This window comes from Leptopilina heterotoma, unplaced genomic scaffold (assembly GCF_015476425.1).
Source record: "Leptopilina heterotoma isolate Lh14 unplaced genomic scaffold, ASM1547642v1 Lhet_44, whole genome shotgun sequence".
Classification (NCBI taxonomy): domain Eukaryota; kingdom Metazoa; phylum Arthropoda; class Insecta; order Hymenoptera; family Figitidae; genus Leptopilina; species Leptopilina heterotoma.
In genome coordinates this window covers 3,849,600-3,865,846 of record NW_025111084.1, presented here as the reverse complement: position 1 = coordinate 3,865,846, position 16,247 = coordinate 3,849,600, and positions in this window count along the sequence as shown.

The following is a 16,247-nucleotide window of genomic DNA, read 5'->3' as shown; positions in this document are numbered from 1 at the left end:
AATCACCTGAGTTCCTAGTAGGGACTGAGCCCTAGGCACAACCTGAAACATCAGAGAATTTTATTTCGTTTTTAAGTAGTAGCACCACCAACCCGAATGCTATCCGACAATTGAAATTTGTTTAAAATGAAAATAAAAATATTATTTCCATTCCAAAATAAAAGTCTAATCATCTCTGAAAATCACCTGAGTTCCTAGTAGGGACTGAGCCCTAGGCACAACCTGAAACATCAGAGAATTTTATTTCATTTTTAAGTAGTAGCAACCACCACCCGAATGCTATCAGGACAATTGAAATTTGTTTAAAATGAAAATAAAAATTTATTTCTTCCAAAAATAAAAATTCTAATCATCTGAAAATCACCTGAGTTCTAGTAGGGACTGAGCCCTAGTCAATGCTAAAGAAAAGAGAATTTTATTTCAATTTTTAAGTAGTAGCAGGTCCACCCGTATGCTATCAGACAATTGAAATTTGTTTAAAATGAAAATAAAAATTTATTTCTTCCAAAAATAAAAATTCTAATCATCTGAAAATCACCTGAGTTCTAGTAGGGACTGAGCCCTAGTCAATGCTAAAGAAAAGAGAATTTTATTTCAATTTTTAAGTAGTAGCAGGTCCACCCGTATGCTATCAGACAACTTGAAATTTGTTTAACAATGAAAATGAAAATTTATTCTTCCAAAATAAAAATTCTAATCATCTGAAAATCACCTGAGTTCTAGTAGGGACTAAGCCCTAGGCAATCTTGAAGAATAGAGAATTTTAATTCAATTTTTCAGTAGTAGCAGGTCCACCCGTATGCTATCAGACAATTGAAATTTGTTTAAAATGAAAATAAAAATTTATTTCTTCCAAAAATAAAAATTCTAATCATCTGAAAATCACCTGAGTTCTAGTAGGGACTGAGCCCTACCCAATCCTGAAGAATAGAGAATTTATTTCAGTTTTAAGTAGTAGCACACCACCCGAATGCTATCAGACAATTGAAATTTGTTTAAAATGAAAATAAAATTTATTTCTTCCAAAAATAAAAATTCTAATCATCTGAAAATCACCTGAGTTCTAGTAGGGACTGAGCCCTATGCAAACCTGAAGAATAGAGAATTTTATTTCAGTTTTTAAGTAGTAGCAGGTCCACCCGAATGCTATCAGACAATTGAAATTTGTTTAAAATGAAAATGAAAATTTATTTCTTCCAAAAATAAAAATTCTAATCATCTGAAAATCACCTGAGTTCTAGTAGGGACTGAGCCCTATGCAAACCTGAAGAATAGAGAATTTTATTTCAGTTTTTAAGTAGTAGCACCACCACCCGAATGCTATCAGACAATTGAAATTTGTTTAAAATGAAAATAAAAATTTATTTCTTCCAAAAATAAAAATTCTAATCATCTGAAAATCACCTGAGTTCTAGTAGGGACTGAGCCCTATGCAAACCTGAAGAATAGAGAATTTTATTTCAGTTTTTAAGTAGTAGCACCACCACCCGAATGCTATCAGACAATTGAAATTGATTTAAAATGAAAATAAAAATTTATTTCTTCCAAAAATAAAAATTCTAATCATCTGAAAATCACCTGAGTTCTAGTAGGGACTGAGCCCTATGCAAACCTGAAAAATAGAGAATTTTATTTCAGTTTTTAAGTAGTAGCACCACCACCCGAATGCTATCAGACAATTGAAATTTGTTTAAAATGAAAATAAAAATTTATTTCTTCCAAAAATAAAAATTCTAATCATCTGAAAAGCACCTGAGTTCTAGTAGGGACTGAGCCCTACCCAATCCTGAAGAATAGAGAATTTTATTTCAGTTTTTAAGTAGTAGCACCACCACCCGAATGCTATCAGACAATTGAAATTTGTTTAAAATGAAAATAAAAATTTATTTCTTCTAAAAATAAAAATTCTAATCATCTGAAAATCACCTTAGTTCTAGTAGGGACTGAGCCCTACGCAATCCTGAAGAATAGAGAATTTTATTTCAATTTTTAAGTAGTAGCAGGTCCACCCGTATGCTATCAGACAATTGAAATTTGTTTAAAATGAAAATAAAAATTTATTTCTTCCAAAAATAAAAATTCTAATCATCTGAAAATCACCTGAGTTCTAGTAGGGACTGAGCCCTAGGCAATCTTGAAGAATAGGGCATTTTATTTCAATTTTTAAGTAGTAGCAGGTCCACCCGAATGCTATCAGACAATTGAAATTTGTTTAAAATGAAAATGAAAATTTATTTCTTCCAAAAATAAAAATTCTAATCATCTGAAAATCACCTGAGTTCTAGTAGGGACTGAGCCCTAGGCAATCTTGAAGAATAGGGAATTTTATTTCAAATTTTAAGTAGTAGCAGGTCCACCCGAATGCTATCAGACAATTGAAATTTGTTTAAAATGAAAATGAAAATTTATTTCTTCCAAAAATAAAAATTCTAATCATCTGAAAATTACCTGAGTTCTAGTAGGGACTGAGCCCTATGCAAACCTGAAGAATAGAGAATTTTATTTCAGTTTTTAAGTAGTAGCACCACCACCCGTATGCTATCAGACAATTGAAATTTGTTTAAAATGAAAATAAAAATTTATTTCTTCCAAAAATAAAAATTCTAATCATCTGAAAATCACCTGAGTTCTAGTAGGGACTGAGCCCTATGCAAACCTGAAGAATAGAGAATTTTATTTCAGTTTTTAAGTAGTAGCACCACCACCCGAATGCTATCAGACAATTGAAATTTGTTTAAAATGAAAATAAAAATTTATTTCTTCCAAAAATAAAAATTCTAATCATCTGAAAATCACCTGAGTTCTAGTAGGGACTGAGCCCTATGCAAACCTGAAGAATAGAGAATTTTATTTCAGTTTTTAAGTAGTAGCACCACCACCCGAATGCTATCAGACAATTGAAATTTGTTTAAAATGAAAATGAAAATTTATTTCTTCCAAAAATAAAAATTCTAATCATCTGAAAATCACCTGAGTTCTAGTAGGGACTAAGCCCTAGGCAATCTTGAAGAATAGAGAATTTTAATTCAATTTTTCAGTAGTAGCAGGTCCACCCGTATGCTATCAGACAATTGAAATTTGTTTAAAATGAAAATAAAAATTTATTTCTTCCAAAAATAAAAATTCTAATCATCTGAAAATCACCTGAGTTCTAGTAGGGACTGAGCCCTACCCAATCCTGAAGAATAGAGAATTTTATTTCAGTTTTTAAGTAGTAGCACCACCACCCGAATGCTATCAGACAATTGAAATTTGTTTAAAATGAAAATAAAAATTTATTTCTTCCAAAAATAAAAATTCTAATCATCTGAAAATCACCTGAGTTCTAGTAGGGACTGAGCCCTATGCAAACCTGAAGAATAGAGAATTTTATTTCAGTTTTTAAGTAGTAGCAGGTCCACCCGAATGCTATCAGACAATTGAAATTTGTTTAAAATGAAAATGAAAATTTATTTCTTCCAAAAATAAAAATTATAATCATCTGAAAATCACCTGAGTTCTAGTAGGGACTGAGCCCTAGTCAATGCTTAAGAATAGAGAATTTTATTTCAATTTTTAAGTAGTAGCAGGTCCACCCGAATGCTATCAGACAATTGAAATTTGTTTAAAATGAAAATAAAAATTTATTTCTTCCAAAAATAAAAATTCTAATCATCTGAAAATCACCTGAGTTCTAGTAGGGACTGAGCTCTAGGCAATCTTGAAGAATAGGGAATTTTATTTCAATTTTTAAGTAGTAGCAGGTCCACCCGTATGCTATCAGACAATTGAAATTTGTTTAAATTGAAAATAAAAATTTATTTCTTCTAAAAATAAAAATTCTAATCATCTGAAAATCACCTGAGTTCTAGTAGGGACTGAGCTCTAGGCAATCTTGAAGAATAGGGAATTTTATTTCAATTTTTAAGTAGTAGCAGGTCCACCCGTATGCTATCAGACAATTGAAATTTGTTTAAAATGAAAATAAAAATTTATTTCTTCCAAAAATAAAAATTCTAATCATCTGAAAATCACCTGAGTTCTAGTAGGGACTAAGCCCTAGACAATCTTGAAGAATAGGGAATTTTATTTCAATTTTTAAGTAGTAGCACCACCACCCGAATGCTATCAGACAATTGAAATTTGTTTAAAATGAAAATAAAAATTTATTTCTTCCAAAAATAAAAATTCTAATCATCTGAAAATCACCTGAGTTCTAGTAGGGACTGAGCCCTACGCAATCCTGAAGAATAGAGAATTTTATTTCAATTTTTAAGTAGTAGCAGGTCCACCCGTATGCTATCAGACAATTGAAATTTGTTTAAATTGAAAATAAAAATTTATTTCTTCTAAAAATAAAAATTCTAATCATCTGAAAATCACCTGAGTTCTAGTAGGGACTGAGCCCTAGGCAATCTTGAAGAATAGGGAATTTTATTTCAATTTTTAAGTAGTAGCACCACCACCCGAATGCTATCAGACAATTGAAATTTGTTTAAAATGAAAATAAAAATTTATTTCTTCCAAAAATAAAAATTCTAATCATCTGAAAATCACCTGAGTTCTAGTAGGGACTGAGCCCTACGCAATCCTGAAGAATAGAGAATTTTATTTCAATTTTTAAGTAGTAGCAGGTCCACCCGTATGCTATCAGACAATTGAAATTTGTTTAAATTGAAAATAAAAATTTATTTCTTCTAAAAATAAAAATTCTAATCATCTGAAAATCACCTGAGTTCTAGTAGGGACTGAGCCCTATGCAAACCTAAAGAATAGAGAATTTTATTTCAATTTTTAAGTAGTAGCAGGTCCACCCGTATGCTATCAGACAATTGAAATTTGTTTAAAATGAAAATAAAAATTTATTTCTTCCAAAAACAAAAATTCTAATCATCTGAAAATCACCTGAGTTCTAGTAGGGACTGAGCCCTATGCAAACCTGAAGAATAGAGAATTTTATTTCAGTTTTTAAGTAGTAGCACCACCACCCGAATGCTATCAGACAATTGAAATTTGTTTAAAATGAAAATAAAAATTTATTTCTTCCAAAAATAAAAATTCTAATCATCTGAAAATCACCTGAGTTCTAGTAGGGACTGAGCCCTAGTCAATGCTTAAGAATAGAGAATTTTATTTCAGTTTTTAAGTAGTAGCACCACCACCCGAATGCTATCAGACAATTGAAATTTGTTTAAAATGAAAATAAAAATTTATTTCTTCCAAAAATAAAAATTCTAATCATCTGAAAATCACCTGAGTTCTAGTAGGGACTGAGCCCTATGCAAACCTGAAGAATAGAGAATTTTATTTCAGTTTTTAAGCAGTAGCACCACCACCCGAATGCTATCAGACAATTGAAATTTGTTTAAAATGAAAATAAAAATTTATTTCTTCCAAAAATAAAAATTCTAATCATCTGAAAATCACCTGAGTTCTAGTAGGGACTGAGCCCTACGCAATCCTGAAGAATAGAGAATTTTATTTCAATTTTTAAGTAGTAGCAGGTCCACCCGTATGCTATCAGACAATTGAAATTTGTTTAAAATGAAAATAAAAATTTATTTCTTCCAAAAATAAAAATTCTAATCATCTGAAAATCACCTGAGTTCTAGTAGGGACTGAGCCTTACAGAATCTGCAGAATACAGAATTTTATTTTAATTTTCAATTTATTTCAATTTATAATCTAAAAAGCTAGTTATTTTTTGTATTTTTATTTTTAGAGTAATATATTTAAAAACTACGTAGATTTTTTAAATATAAAAATATAATTTTCGATAATATATAAGTAATATATCTTAAAAGCCAAAAACCTTAATTAAATACTAATAATACTATAATTTGTCAACTGAGTGATAAATTTGTTTATATTATAAATAACCTTAAATTATTAATTAGAAAAAAATTAATTTTCTGGTAAGGTTCTCGTATGATCCGGGCGACATTTTCTTATAACATTTGTTTTCAGTCTGAAAGCTACTTCTTGATAATTTTTAAAAAGTAATTATTGAATGTGAAACTTGATTCTAAAGAATTCTGTCCAGTTGAATTTCTTTTGCATTCGAGAACTTATCAGACATAAGTTTTTATTCGAAGGAATTTTAAATCCAAATGCTCAATATAATAATAGTTTTTGTGCCATTTTTTCAGTTTCCTTTCCCGGATTAAAAACGTGACTATATGAGTGTAAAGGTGAATTTGGTTGATAAGACTTTAGAATATCAAAAAGAATAATCAGAGATATTTCATAATAATGTCCATTTACTCCTGCAGAAAGCTCTTTTCTCTTTCCTCTTTTCCATTTTCACTTTCTCGTTTATAACGATAATTTCATTGTCGCATACCCACACAGAAGCTAGTCTATGTTGCACTTAATTGAAAATTACATTATTACGTTACAATCTCGTTGAAAGCATTATGTAGAATGTAATAAAGGATGATCGGCCCAAGCGAGCCTTTTATCTAGAGCTAAATGCGATAAGGAAGTGATTCGTTGTTCTTACATTCAAAAAAAAAAAAAAAATGTCGTATAAAATTCTCGTCTTACGTTTTATTTTTATCCATTAATTCAATACCATTTTTTCTTTTTAAAACGATCGTAAAGATTTATTTTGAAAAGAAATCTTTCAGTTCTCGAGAATAATTGGTTCTTTCAGATCATTTCTTATACTAGGTCAGCAAGTTTATGCAAAAATTTCAGAGAGAAAAATTTTCACGTATTTCTTGAGAAACGTGACGGAGAGTTTGATGCTAAAATAGTATGCGCAGTAATTAGAGCGCAAGGGACTTTTGGTTAAAATCCGCCTTGTTTGTGTATAACAGATTTTTGGGAAAAATAAATTTTTCAGGAAACAATAAATTCAAGATTACAACAATTTAGGAATGTAATCACAATTTGAAGAGAGATTATATTATTTTGTAGATTTTTTTTTCTTTCATCTTAGATGTGGGGACGCTAAAAAAAGGGGGAATACTCTCAGCAAGAATGTAATAAAAAAATTTAATTTCATAGAGCGAAGATAATAAGCTACTTTATAACCTTACTAATATTAGCATCTCTATTAAATCCATATTTATGAGTCACAAATTTTCTGATATGACAAAGTCACATAAAAAAGATAAAAGCGCGAAGGTCCTTCTCTCATAAACTTTAATACTTTATGGAATATGAAGCATACAAAATGAAAAATCAAAATCACTTGTGGTAAATTGTCAATTGTCCATACAGTGTATTAATTAATTTTTTTTTTAAATCTAAAAACTATTCAATTTGGTTACAAATAAAAAGATTTAGATTTAATAAATATTTTACAGACATTTCAGTTTTTCGGGTAAAATATTTGTAGAGCATAAGAAATTTTGTTTGCAAAAGAATTTTCATTGAGGCTAAAGTTAGCATTTAAATTAGAAAATACCTGCATTAGGAAATTTAATGTAGAAAGCGTGGAAACAGGAAGTTTACCACGTTTTTTTTTTGAACACACGACGGGGAAAGAACGAGACTTTACAGCTACTTTAGCCGATAAATGGGATTTCAGGGTCTCTTGCGACTTGCAGCACCATCCATGCCGCTAGTGAAGCAAAGAAAACGTCTTAAAAGTTTCGACATCAGCAAGATTTATTAATTCATCGAGGGAAAAAAATCTGCGAGAAGGACAGCTAACTTAGCCAAGTTTATCTCCCCATGTACCTTTGCGAATTTTAAATTTCTCATCGAATTTGAAAGAGAGGTTGAAATTTTTTTTCATAAATCAAATTTGCCATTCAGATTGCTTAATCTTCTTGAGACAAAGTTTTATTTTGATGAATAATTCCAATTTTTTGGTTAGAAGGTCAATTTTGGTAATTTCGCTTCCGCTTTCTCTTTCATTTTATTTTATACTTTCACTTTCACTAATTTTTCATTTTACTTCAAATAATAAAAATTTCTAAGGGACTCAATTATTTAAATTAGTATTTACATATAATTAGTCGAAAGAAATCAATTTTTTTTTTAATTTTGTATGAAATTCTTTGCAAGAATTAAATTATTTATAATATAAATATTTAAATTATTTCATGAATAATAAAGTTCAATTTATTAGTGCAGGATAAAAAAGAAGTAAATATTTTTGATGAAAATTAGGAAAAAGTCAGAAAAATAAAATATAGAATGGAATTTTTTTTGTCAGTTTTGTGAAGTGTCTAAAACCTATAAATTTAAACAATTTTTCTAAAATTAAAATAAAAAAAGTTTTGACTGCGAAGTAAATAAACCCATATTTTTAAAAAAGAAACAACCAGTTTATTGGCTTTACTTTTTAAGGAGATCGATCAGACATCGAGTTACTAGCAGGTTGACAGGGTTACAATGAGTCACATACTCATATAAAAGGGCTACTTCGACAAATATTTGAAATACGGCCAAACGCACGAGTGAATTTTCCGCTTAGAAGGAAAATAAAATATCGTTTTATGTATACCCAGAAAACCCACCAACAACTCTTTGACCAAAAAAAGAAATACAAAATCCAAACTAAAAATTGTTCTACAATTGTAGAAAAAAATCCCCCTCTCCTTTTTTGAACAATTTAAAATGTTGTTAAAAAATTAAAAAAAAAAAAGAATTTCATCTCCGTGAAAGAGACTTAAAAATTGCTTTTTCCTTCAAAAGTACATAATCCCATCGATATATTTATGTATTTCGATAAAATGAAGCCGTAGCAATAGTGGAAAATCTTTTTAAGGAATAAAAAATAGCAATGACTCTTATTTCTAATCTTTTATGGGAGTATAATCGTTAAACGAGTTTGCCCATACACATATACGATACAGAGGTTTATATAAGCGTGAATCAAATCCACGTTTGTTGGACATTAAACGTATTATAAATGTTCTATCAAAGCCTCCAGGATTTGTCCAAACGATCATACATATAATCGTTTTACAACTTTACCAAGCAAAAAAAAAGTATTTTTTAAAATATAAAATTGATATTTAATTTGAAAAAATAATCCCTTAATTAGATTGATTAGAGGGAGTGAGAGAAAAATAAGGATAAAAAATGTTGAAAATATTTCAAGAAATGGCGTAATTTGTCTTGAAGAAAGCATACAAGTAGTATAACCTTTTTTTTTTAAGAAAAAAAAAAACATTCGCTCGTGGTGCGCCCGTACGAGCTCTCATAAATTTGACTCCGGAATTCCATTACTCGACGGCCGAATCGATATTTCAACATGGAAAGGAGAAATTCCGAACCCCTGAATTTTCTTTGCCAAAGAGGGTGAGAAGCGATCTTACCTTCGGTTCATTTGACAATAGCCTCTTCAATAAGATGTGCTCGTCAGCAATCCAAACAAGATTCCAGTGTCAAATTATAAACCAAATTAATAGTTGTGCACTGCGTCATTTATTGTGTTTTTTTATTTATTTATTACGTTAAATTCATTTTTTCTTCCTATAAAAAACTTTTCTCAACTCCTCTGAACTGATTTCTAAATTTTATTTTTTAAAACTTGAATAATTTTATTAAATAAATAATTAAATAATTATTATTTGTTTTTTCATAGAAAATAAAATAAGAAAAATTTCAAATTGAGACCTGAAATTGAATAATTTCTTAAATGTACAATTATTAAAACCCTTCCCAAATTAAATTATTTTCTACAATTTTTAACTAAACTTCATTTCCAAATCAATTATTTTTAATTTTTCTTCTTATTATTTAAATACAAAAATTCAATTTTCTATAAGAATTGTAACTGTAACTGTTTATGGTTCTTTTTTATGAAAATCATAATGATAAATTACTGAAAATATTTAACCAAAAATGTTGAAAGTAACTAATTTTTAAAAAATTATAATAAAGAAATTATTAAAATTAATTTTTTAACTATTTTTAAATCATTTTTGAAAGTTTATAGGTATTTAATTTATAGAATTGAAAAATTTTCAAATAATTGAAATTTGGTAAATTCTTTTAAAAATAATTGAATTTTTGAAAAATATGAAAAGAAATAATCTTAAAAAATTATAATGAAACAATTATGAATTATAAGACTCAATTTTTTAAAAATATGGCAATGTAATTTTCCGAAAATAATTGAATTTATTTTAAAGAATTTTTGTACAATTTAAAAGAAACTAATTTTTTGTTGAATTTTAATAAAAAAAATATTGAACATGACTTTAAATTCGTTAATACTAGAAATAAAAAAATTTTTCTCAAAAGCTATAATCAAATTCTTTAACTTATCTCATGAAGAATTTAATTATTTTCAAAAATAACAAAATTTTTCACAGAAATTCAATTATTTTAAACATTGTAATAAAATTTTTCTCAATTATTCAATTATTTTCATAAATAATAAAATTCTTCTCAGGAATACAATTATTCTTGAAAATTTTAATAAAATTCTTTGCAACTACAATTCAATTTTTTTTATAAATAATAAAATTCATTGCAGGATTTCAATTATTTTTAATACAATTTTACAGGAATTGCTCAAAAATTATTTAAAAAAATGTTTTTTTAAATTCTTTAAAAGAATTCAATTATTTTCAAAAATATTAGAAATTGTCATAGAATTCAATTATTTTTAAATATTTTAATAAAATTGTTCGAAAAAAATCAATTATTTTAAATACAGTTTTAATTAAATTTTTTTAAATAATTCAATTATTCTTTTAGATTTTAATTAAATTCTTCCGAGGAATTCAATTATTTACATAAATAATTCTTTGAAAGAATTCAATTATTTCGATAAGTAACAAAATTATTGCCGAAAATTCAATTATTTTAAGGCAGTTTAATAAAATTTCTTGCAAAATTCAATTATTTTCATAAATAACAATATTCAACACAAGAAATCAATTATTTTTAAAAGTAATAAATTTTTTCTTGGAAATTCAATTATTTTAAAATATTCTAATAAAATTGTTCGCAAGAATTCAATTACTTTCAAAAATAACAAAAATCTTCCCGAAAATTCAATTATTTTTATAAATAATAACATTCTTTGGAAGAATTTAATTATTTTCATAAATAATAAAATTCTGCACGAAAATTCAATTATTTTAAAAAATTTTAATAAAATTATTCGAAAGAATTCAATTATTTCCTTAAATTTGTTTAAATTCTTCGAAACAAATAAAGGATTTTTCTAAATTATAAAAGTCTTCTCAGAAATTCAATTTTTTAAAAAATCTTTTGTAAAAATTTTTGTAAGAATTTAATTCTTTTTATGAATAATAAAAATTTCTCAGGAATTCAATTATTTAAATTCAGGATTTGCATAAAATTATTCTAAAGAAGTGAATTATTAAAAAAAAATTTTTAAATTCTTCGCAAGAATGAAATTATTTTTATAAATATTTAAATTCTTTCATGAATAATAAAATTCGTTGCAGAAATTCAATTTATTAGCAGGATAAGAAAGAAGTAAATATTTTTGATGAAAATTAGGAAAAAGTCAGAAAAATAAAAAATATGGAATGGAATTTTTGTCAGTTTTGTGAAGTGTCTAAAACTTTTTTTGGTCGTCAAGTTTAATTTTTCGATAGTTACTTTTTTACTACTTTCTTTTAGTTTGAAAGCTACTTTTTGCTACTTTTTCAAAATTTATTATCGAGTGCGAAGTCTGTCATGCTCAAAAATATAGAAATTTCGAGGATTTTAAATATTTTTGTCACTAGTTTTTGGCCATAATCAAAATATAGAAATGTTATGCATAACATGTCTATATTTTGAATCAAAGTCTGAAGAACTATGGCCAATGGAAAAATATTTTAAACCTATGGGTTTAAAATATTTTTTTTATTTTATTTAAATATTTTTTAAATATTTTTTTTTAATATTAAATATTTTTTTATTTTAAACCCATGGGTTTAAAATATTTTTTCCATTGGCCATGGTTCTTCATACTTTGACTACGGTTAATTAATTAAAATATATAACCTTTCAGGTGTTTTAATATTTTTTGTCTTTCGACATGGTTTCCTTGCAGCAAGCTTTTGTATCTCCAATCAACATTTGACAATAAAACTTGTTGAAGAAAACAAATATTGTTTTAAATCTTTATTCTCATCTCAAAGTGTGGACTTTTGAAAGGTGAAGAAAATTTTTAAATTCACATATTAGTCGGTCTATCAGGCATACGTATATGTACAAACTCTTTACTCACCATAAAGTGAGAGAAACCCTCTTTTTCTTTCTATCAAGTGGAACGTTCACCTCAGTACAGCACACAAACTGAAATTCACATGTATACATAAGACACTTCTGTAGATACTTGGTTGCTTTACACACCCCATGCTTTTCTCGCCTTAGCGCACGTAGGGGTTGCTATTCTCCTTCCGGAGAAAGCTATTTCCGGCTCGTGAACCGGAAGCGCATGCATTATTACAACGTTTACACCCCGAGAGTTGTTTATGACCGCTAAATTCCAGAAGAAAACGAGCGGCCGCTTTCAGTCTTTCTTAACAATGAAATATATTGCCAACAATAAATTTAAATGATTTTATGTTGAGAAGTAAAGAAACGTGTGTATTTTATCCCCTCAAAATTTTTTTCCACTTTCCATAATTATTTACAAAAGTAAATTTCATATTTCAATATCCAGATCATATTTTTAATAGGTACATCACTTTTTATCGCTTTTTGTTATTATTACCAATATCATAAAAAAAAATTGTTATTAAATTTTTTTATTTATTTCGTGGTTGAAAAATATATTTGAAAACCTTTTTTTTTCATTTTATTCATTTTATTCATTTTATTCATTTCATTCTCGAAAGGATCATTTTTTTTTTTTTTTTGGGGGAAATTATTATCTACAATTTGTAGCCATATTCCTAGATTAATAACATGTGAGTGCCACTCGTTCCAATTCTTTTGAATCCCAAAGGGGATGGTTTTGAATTTGAAAAATTATTTTCACATAGAAAAAGATTTGAGCTTATTCATTCAGTAGAAAATGGGTCTAAAATACTGACATTTTCTGTAGGTAATTCAAATTGCCCCTTGAAGTTCACTCAACGAAAAGTGTGTCTTCCTCTTTTTAAGTTGAAAATTGATTTCTCTTAAAAATTGCCTTTTGAAGATTGACAATTTCAAAAGTGAATGGAATTTTTTTTTGGGACGTTGATTGAATCTGTAGATTAATTTTTTGAGTTTATTGGTTTCAATTTAGTGGTATATTTTTTATTTGGTGTTTTTTTAATTACAAATTTGTCGAGTAGTTATTGCAACTTTTTGCCTTTCGATAAATTTTATGTCAAATGTAATTTAGGTATGTTAAATAAATTTTTTATTAACTGGAATTGATTTTAAATGATTTTGAGTCAAATTCGAATTGAATGAAGCAAACAATTTTTTTTTCTTGATAGACTTGAATGTTTTTTCCTTGAACCTAACGTGTGTATGGTTTGTGATTATAAGTTTAAATGTCGCGATGGTTAATATGCAAAAATACATTGAATATCTTATTTCAAGTACGATCTGGATGCAGTTACGTGAAGATACTCAGAAACGTAAACGTGAACGTGCCCATGTTTTGAAGATGGCGGCAGCCACTTTTAGTACTCTATTTGGGACAGGATATGAATTATTTATATATTGCAACAGACTCCGGAGACTCGCCTGATTCTGCCGAGGAATGTATCAACTTTTCATAGTCTCCAGGCAAATAATTCTATAGAACATTTGGGAAAAAACATTGCACACAAATTTTATTTTTAATGCCGCACTCACTCCAATCCCGCAGAGAAGCATTATTTTCCTTGCAGTTTGTAAATTTCTTCCTAATTTATCAACTTTTTCAGAAAGTTCCTTTTAAAGAGTAGGATTTCGGAAAATGAATCTGTACCTGGCACTCTACTTTTTGAAAATTGTGTTGGTCTTTAAAAAAAAAAGTTAAATTCCAAAATTAAGTGGGTGCCACAGCTTTATTTTTAAAAAGTATTTTAAAGAGTGTTAAGAGTATCTTAAAGAATGTTAAGAGTGTTTTAAGTTTTTAACATCTAGAAAGGTACTGGTACAGAAGCAAAACAATTTTAGATACAAAAAAATTATACCGAGTCAGCGATATAGTTAAAATCGACGAGCGATTAATGCTTGTCATTACGATCGTAACGATATTACTTTTCTTATTTTGCTTCCTCAGCAAGTTTCTCGTTCCAGTTCCGCAGTACCTGAACATTCTTTTATTTACGAATCGAGTAACGAGATGGAGTCTCGCTCAAGGGGTTTGGGTTTCAGAAACGTAATGGCAATTCTATGGGTTTCCTAGAAATGTCTCGCCGTACCTACGTGCTTAAAGTTTAAGGCGAGTTTCTCCACTTCTGCCATTTTCTTCCCATCATTCATTGTCATATAAAGAAAATCGTCAAAAAAAGCTCAGCAGTGTTTTAAATCGTCCCCAAAAAAATTATAATGAACAATGAAAATAGAGTAGAGTCTCTTGGAGTAACTAAAAGTATTTCAGACTAATTAATTAGGATTGCCACAGGCCAAGGGAAAAGTCAGGAATTTTTATTAAGACCAACTGGAAAATATTAAATTTTTAGAATTTATAAAAAAATTCTGAATGAATTCAACAAAATTTGAAAAATTTAAAAGTTAAAATTAGTGTCTAAAATTTGGTCCTATATCAAGAATAGCTGTTAGATAAATTACCAGACTCTTGTCCTCTTTTGGGAAAATTTACAATTCGCCAAAAAGAAAAAAATCCGAAATCATCCTTTTTCATTTCATTATATGAATTGTGTGTGCTAAAATGAAATTGAGTCGTTGGGTGCGAGGGATGAAAAAAAGTGCATAGCGACAGAAAGAATTGTTGAAATGTCCACACACACTCTACGAGTGGAGGTTGGTCAATTTCATTTTGAACCTCCAACCGCTAACTTCTACAGTGAAACCACTTTGCAAAACCAGCCATACTAGCACGAGAAGTTCGCTGTTGAAAACTGTTAAACTCCCTCTCTCACGTCATGGCGGGCGGTTAAACAAGTTAGACTTCATAGCGAAGGCAACTTCAAGCCACAAAATAAATTAAGCCGACTAGACCAGGCTCATGTGGAAAGGGAATAGAATACGGGTAGAGAAACGTCACACTAGTTTCCAGGGCAAACTCTAACTGGCTCTAGGGGGTCATGTGTGCAATGTTATTTGCTTTTGCATACTGTACATCATCGATTATAATGGTCAACATGGAACTTTTATTCGGACCAAAAATTTTAATTAATAAACTGACTCTCTTTAAATATAAGGGAGAAAGTTTACATTTAACTGTTCAAATATTGACTTGAAAATATTTACTTACTTTTAGTTATATCTGCGGCATAAAACTTTTTTTGGAAAGTTAATCCCTTTTTTTACTGACACCGACCCTTTTCAGAGTGGCCACAGATCAGGGAATCGGGGCACGGAAATCAGGGAAATGTCAGGGATTTTTGTTAAAAGTACTGTAGTATTTTGGAACTTATTCATTTTGAAACTTTCCGAACATTTGGTTTGGAACTTTTGACCTATAATCGTTAATGATAGATTTATGTTAATTAAAATTTATTTTTTAATTGTTTAGCATTGTAGGATAAGCTTGCTCATAACTTAAAAATGATCCTCTTTAAATTTTAACCGACACTCACAACGTAACACTAATACTGTCAAACCCAACAAACTATGAAAATTCCCTGGAAGAGAAGACCTACAGTCTGGAACATTGATAAATATTTCCTTCTCTTTACCACTGCGGCATTGTCGTACGGTAAATTGCGAACACGACTGGTATCCTAATAATCTAAATAATACTGCAAACACCTTTCATCCAGTGGATTTAAATTCATGAGTCACTTAACATTCCTGACCTTTATCCCAATTATTCGTTAAAACTGGTGTCTTCTACTAGCCACAATAGGGGATTAAAACCTTTGTAAACAGGGAATACCAAACCTAAGTCACTATTTGCTGGAAGCGAACGGATCAAGGTAGTTTACAAACCAACGCTAGTTGCAAACTCAGTCGCTTTCATAAACACGATCCGTAACATCCTTTGTCAACATGGTCCTCCTCAATTCTTGAATAATGCACAAGATTGATCGATTAATTTTAAACGTTCGTTAGGAGATTGATAAAAAATGATAAGGAGCTGGTGATTTATATTTTCATCGATTGTGATATGGACGATCAGTTATGATTCTGTTATATCATCCAAAAAACATTGGCTAATTGAGTTCATCTAATTACAACTCTAAATTCAAACCATCAACTTTGTAGCTCGCTTTGTAGCTCTG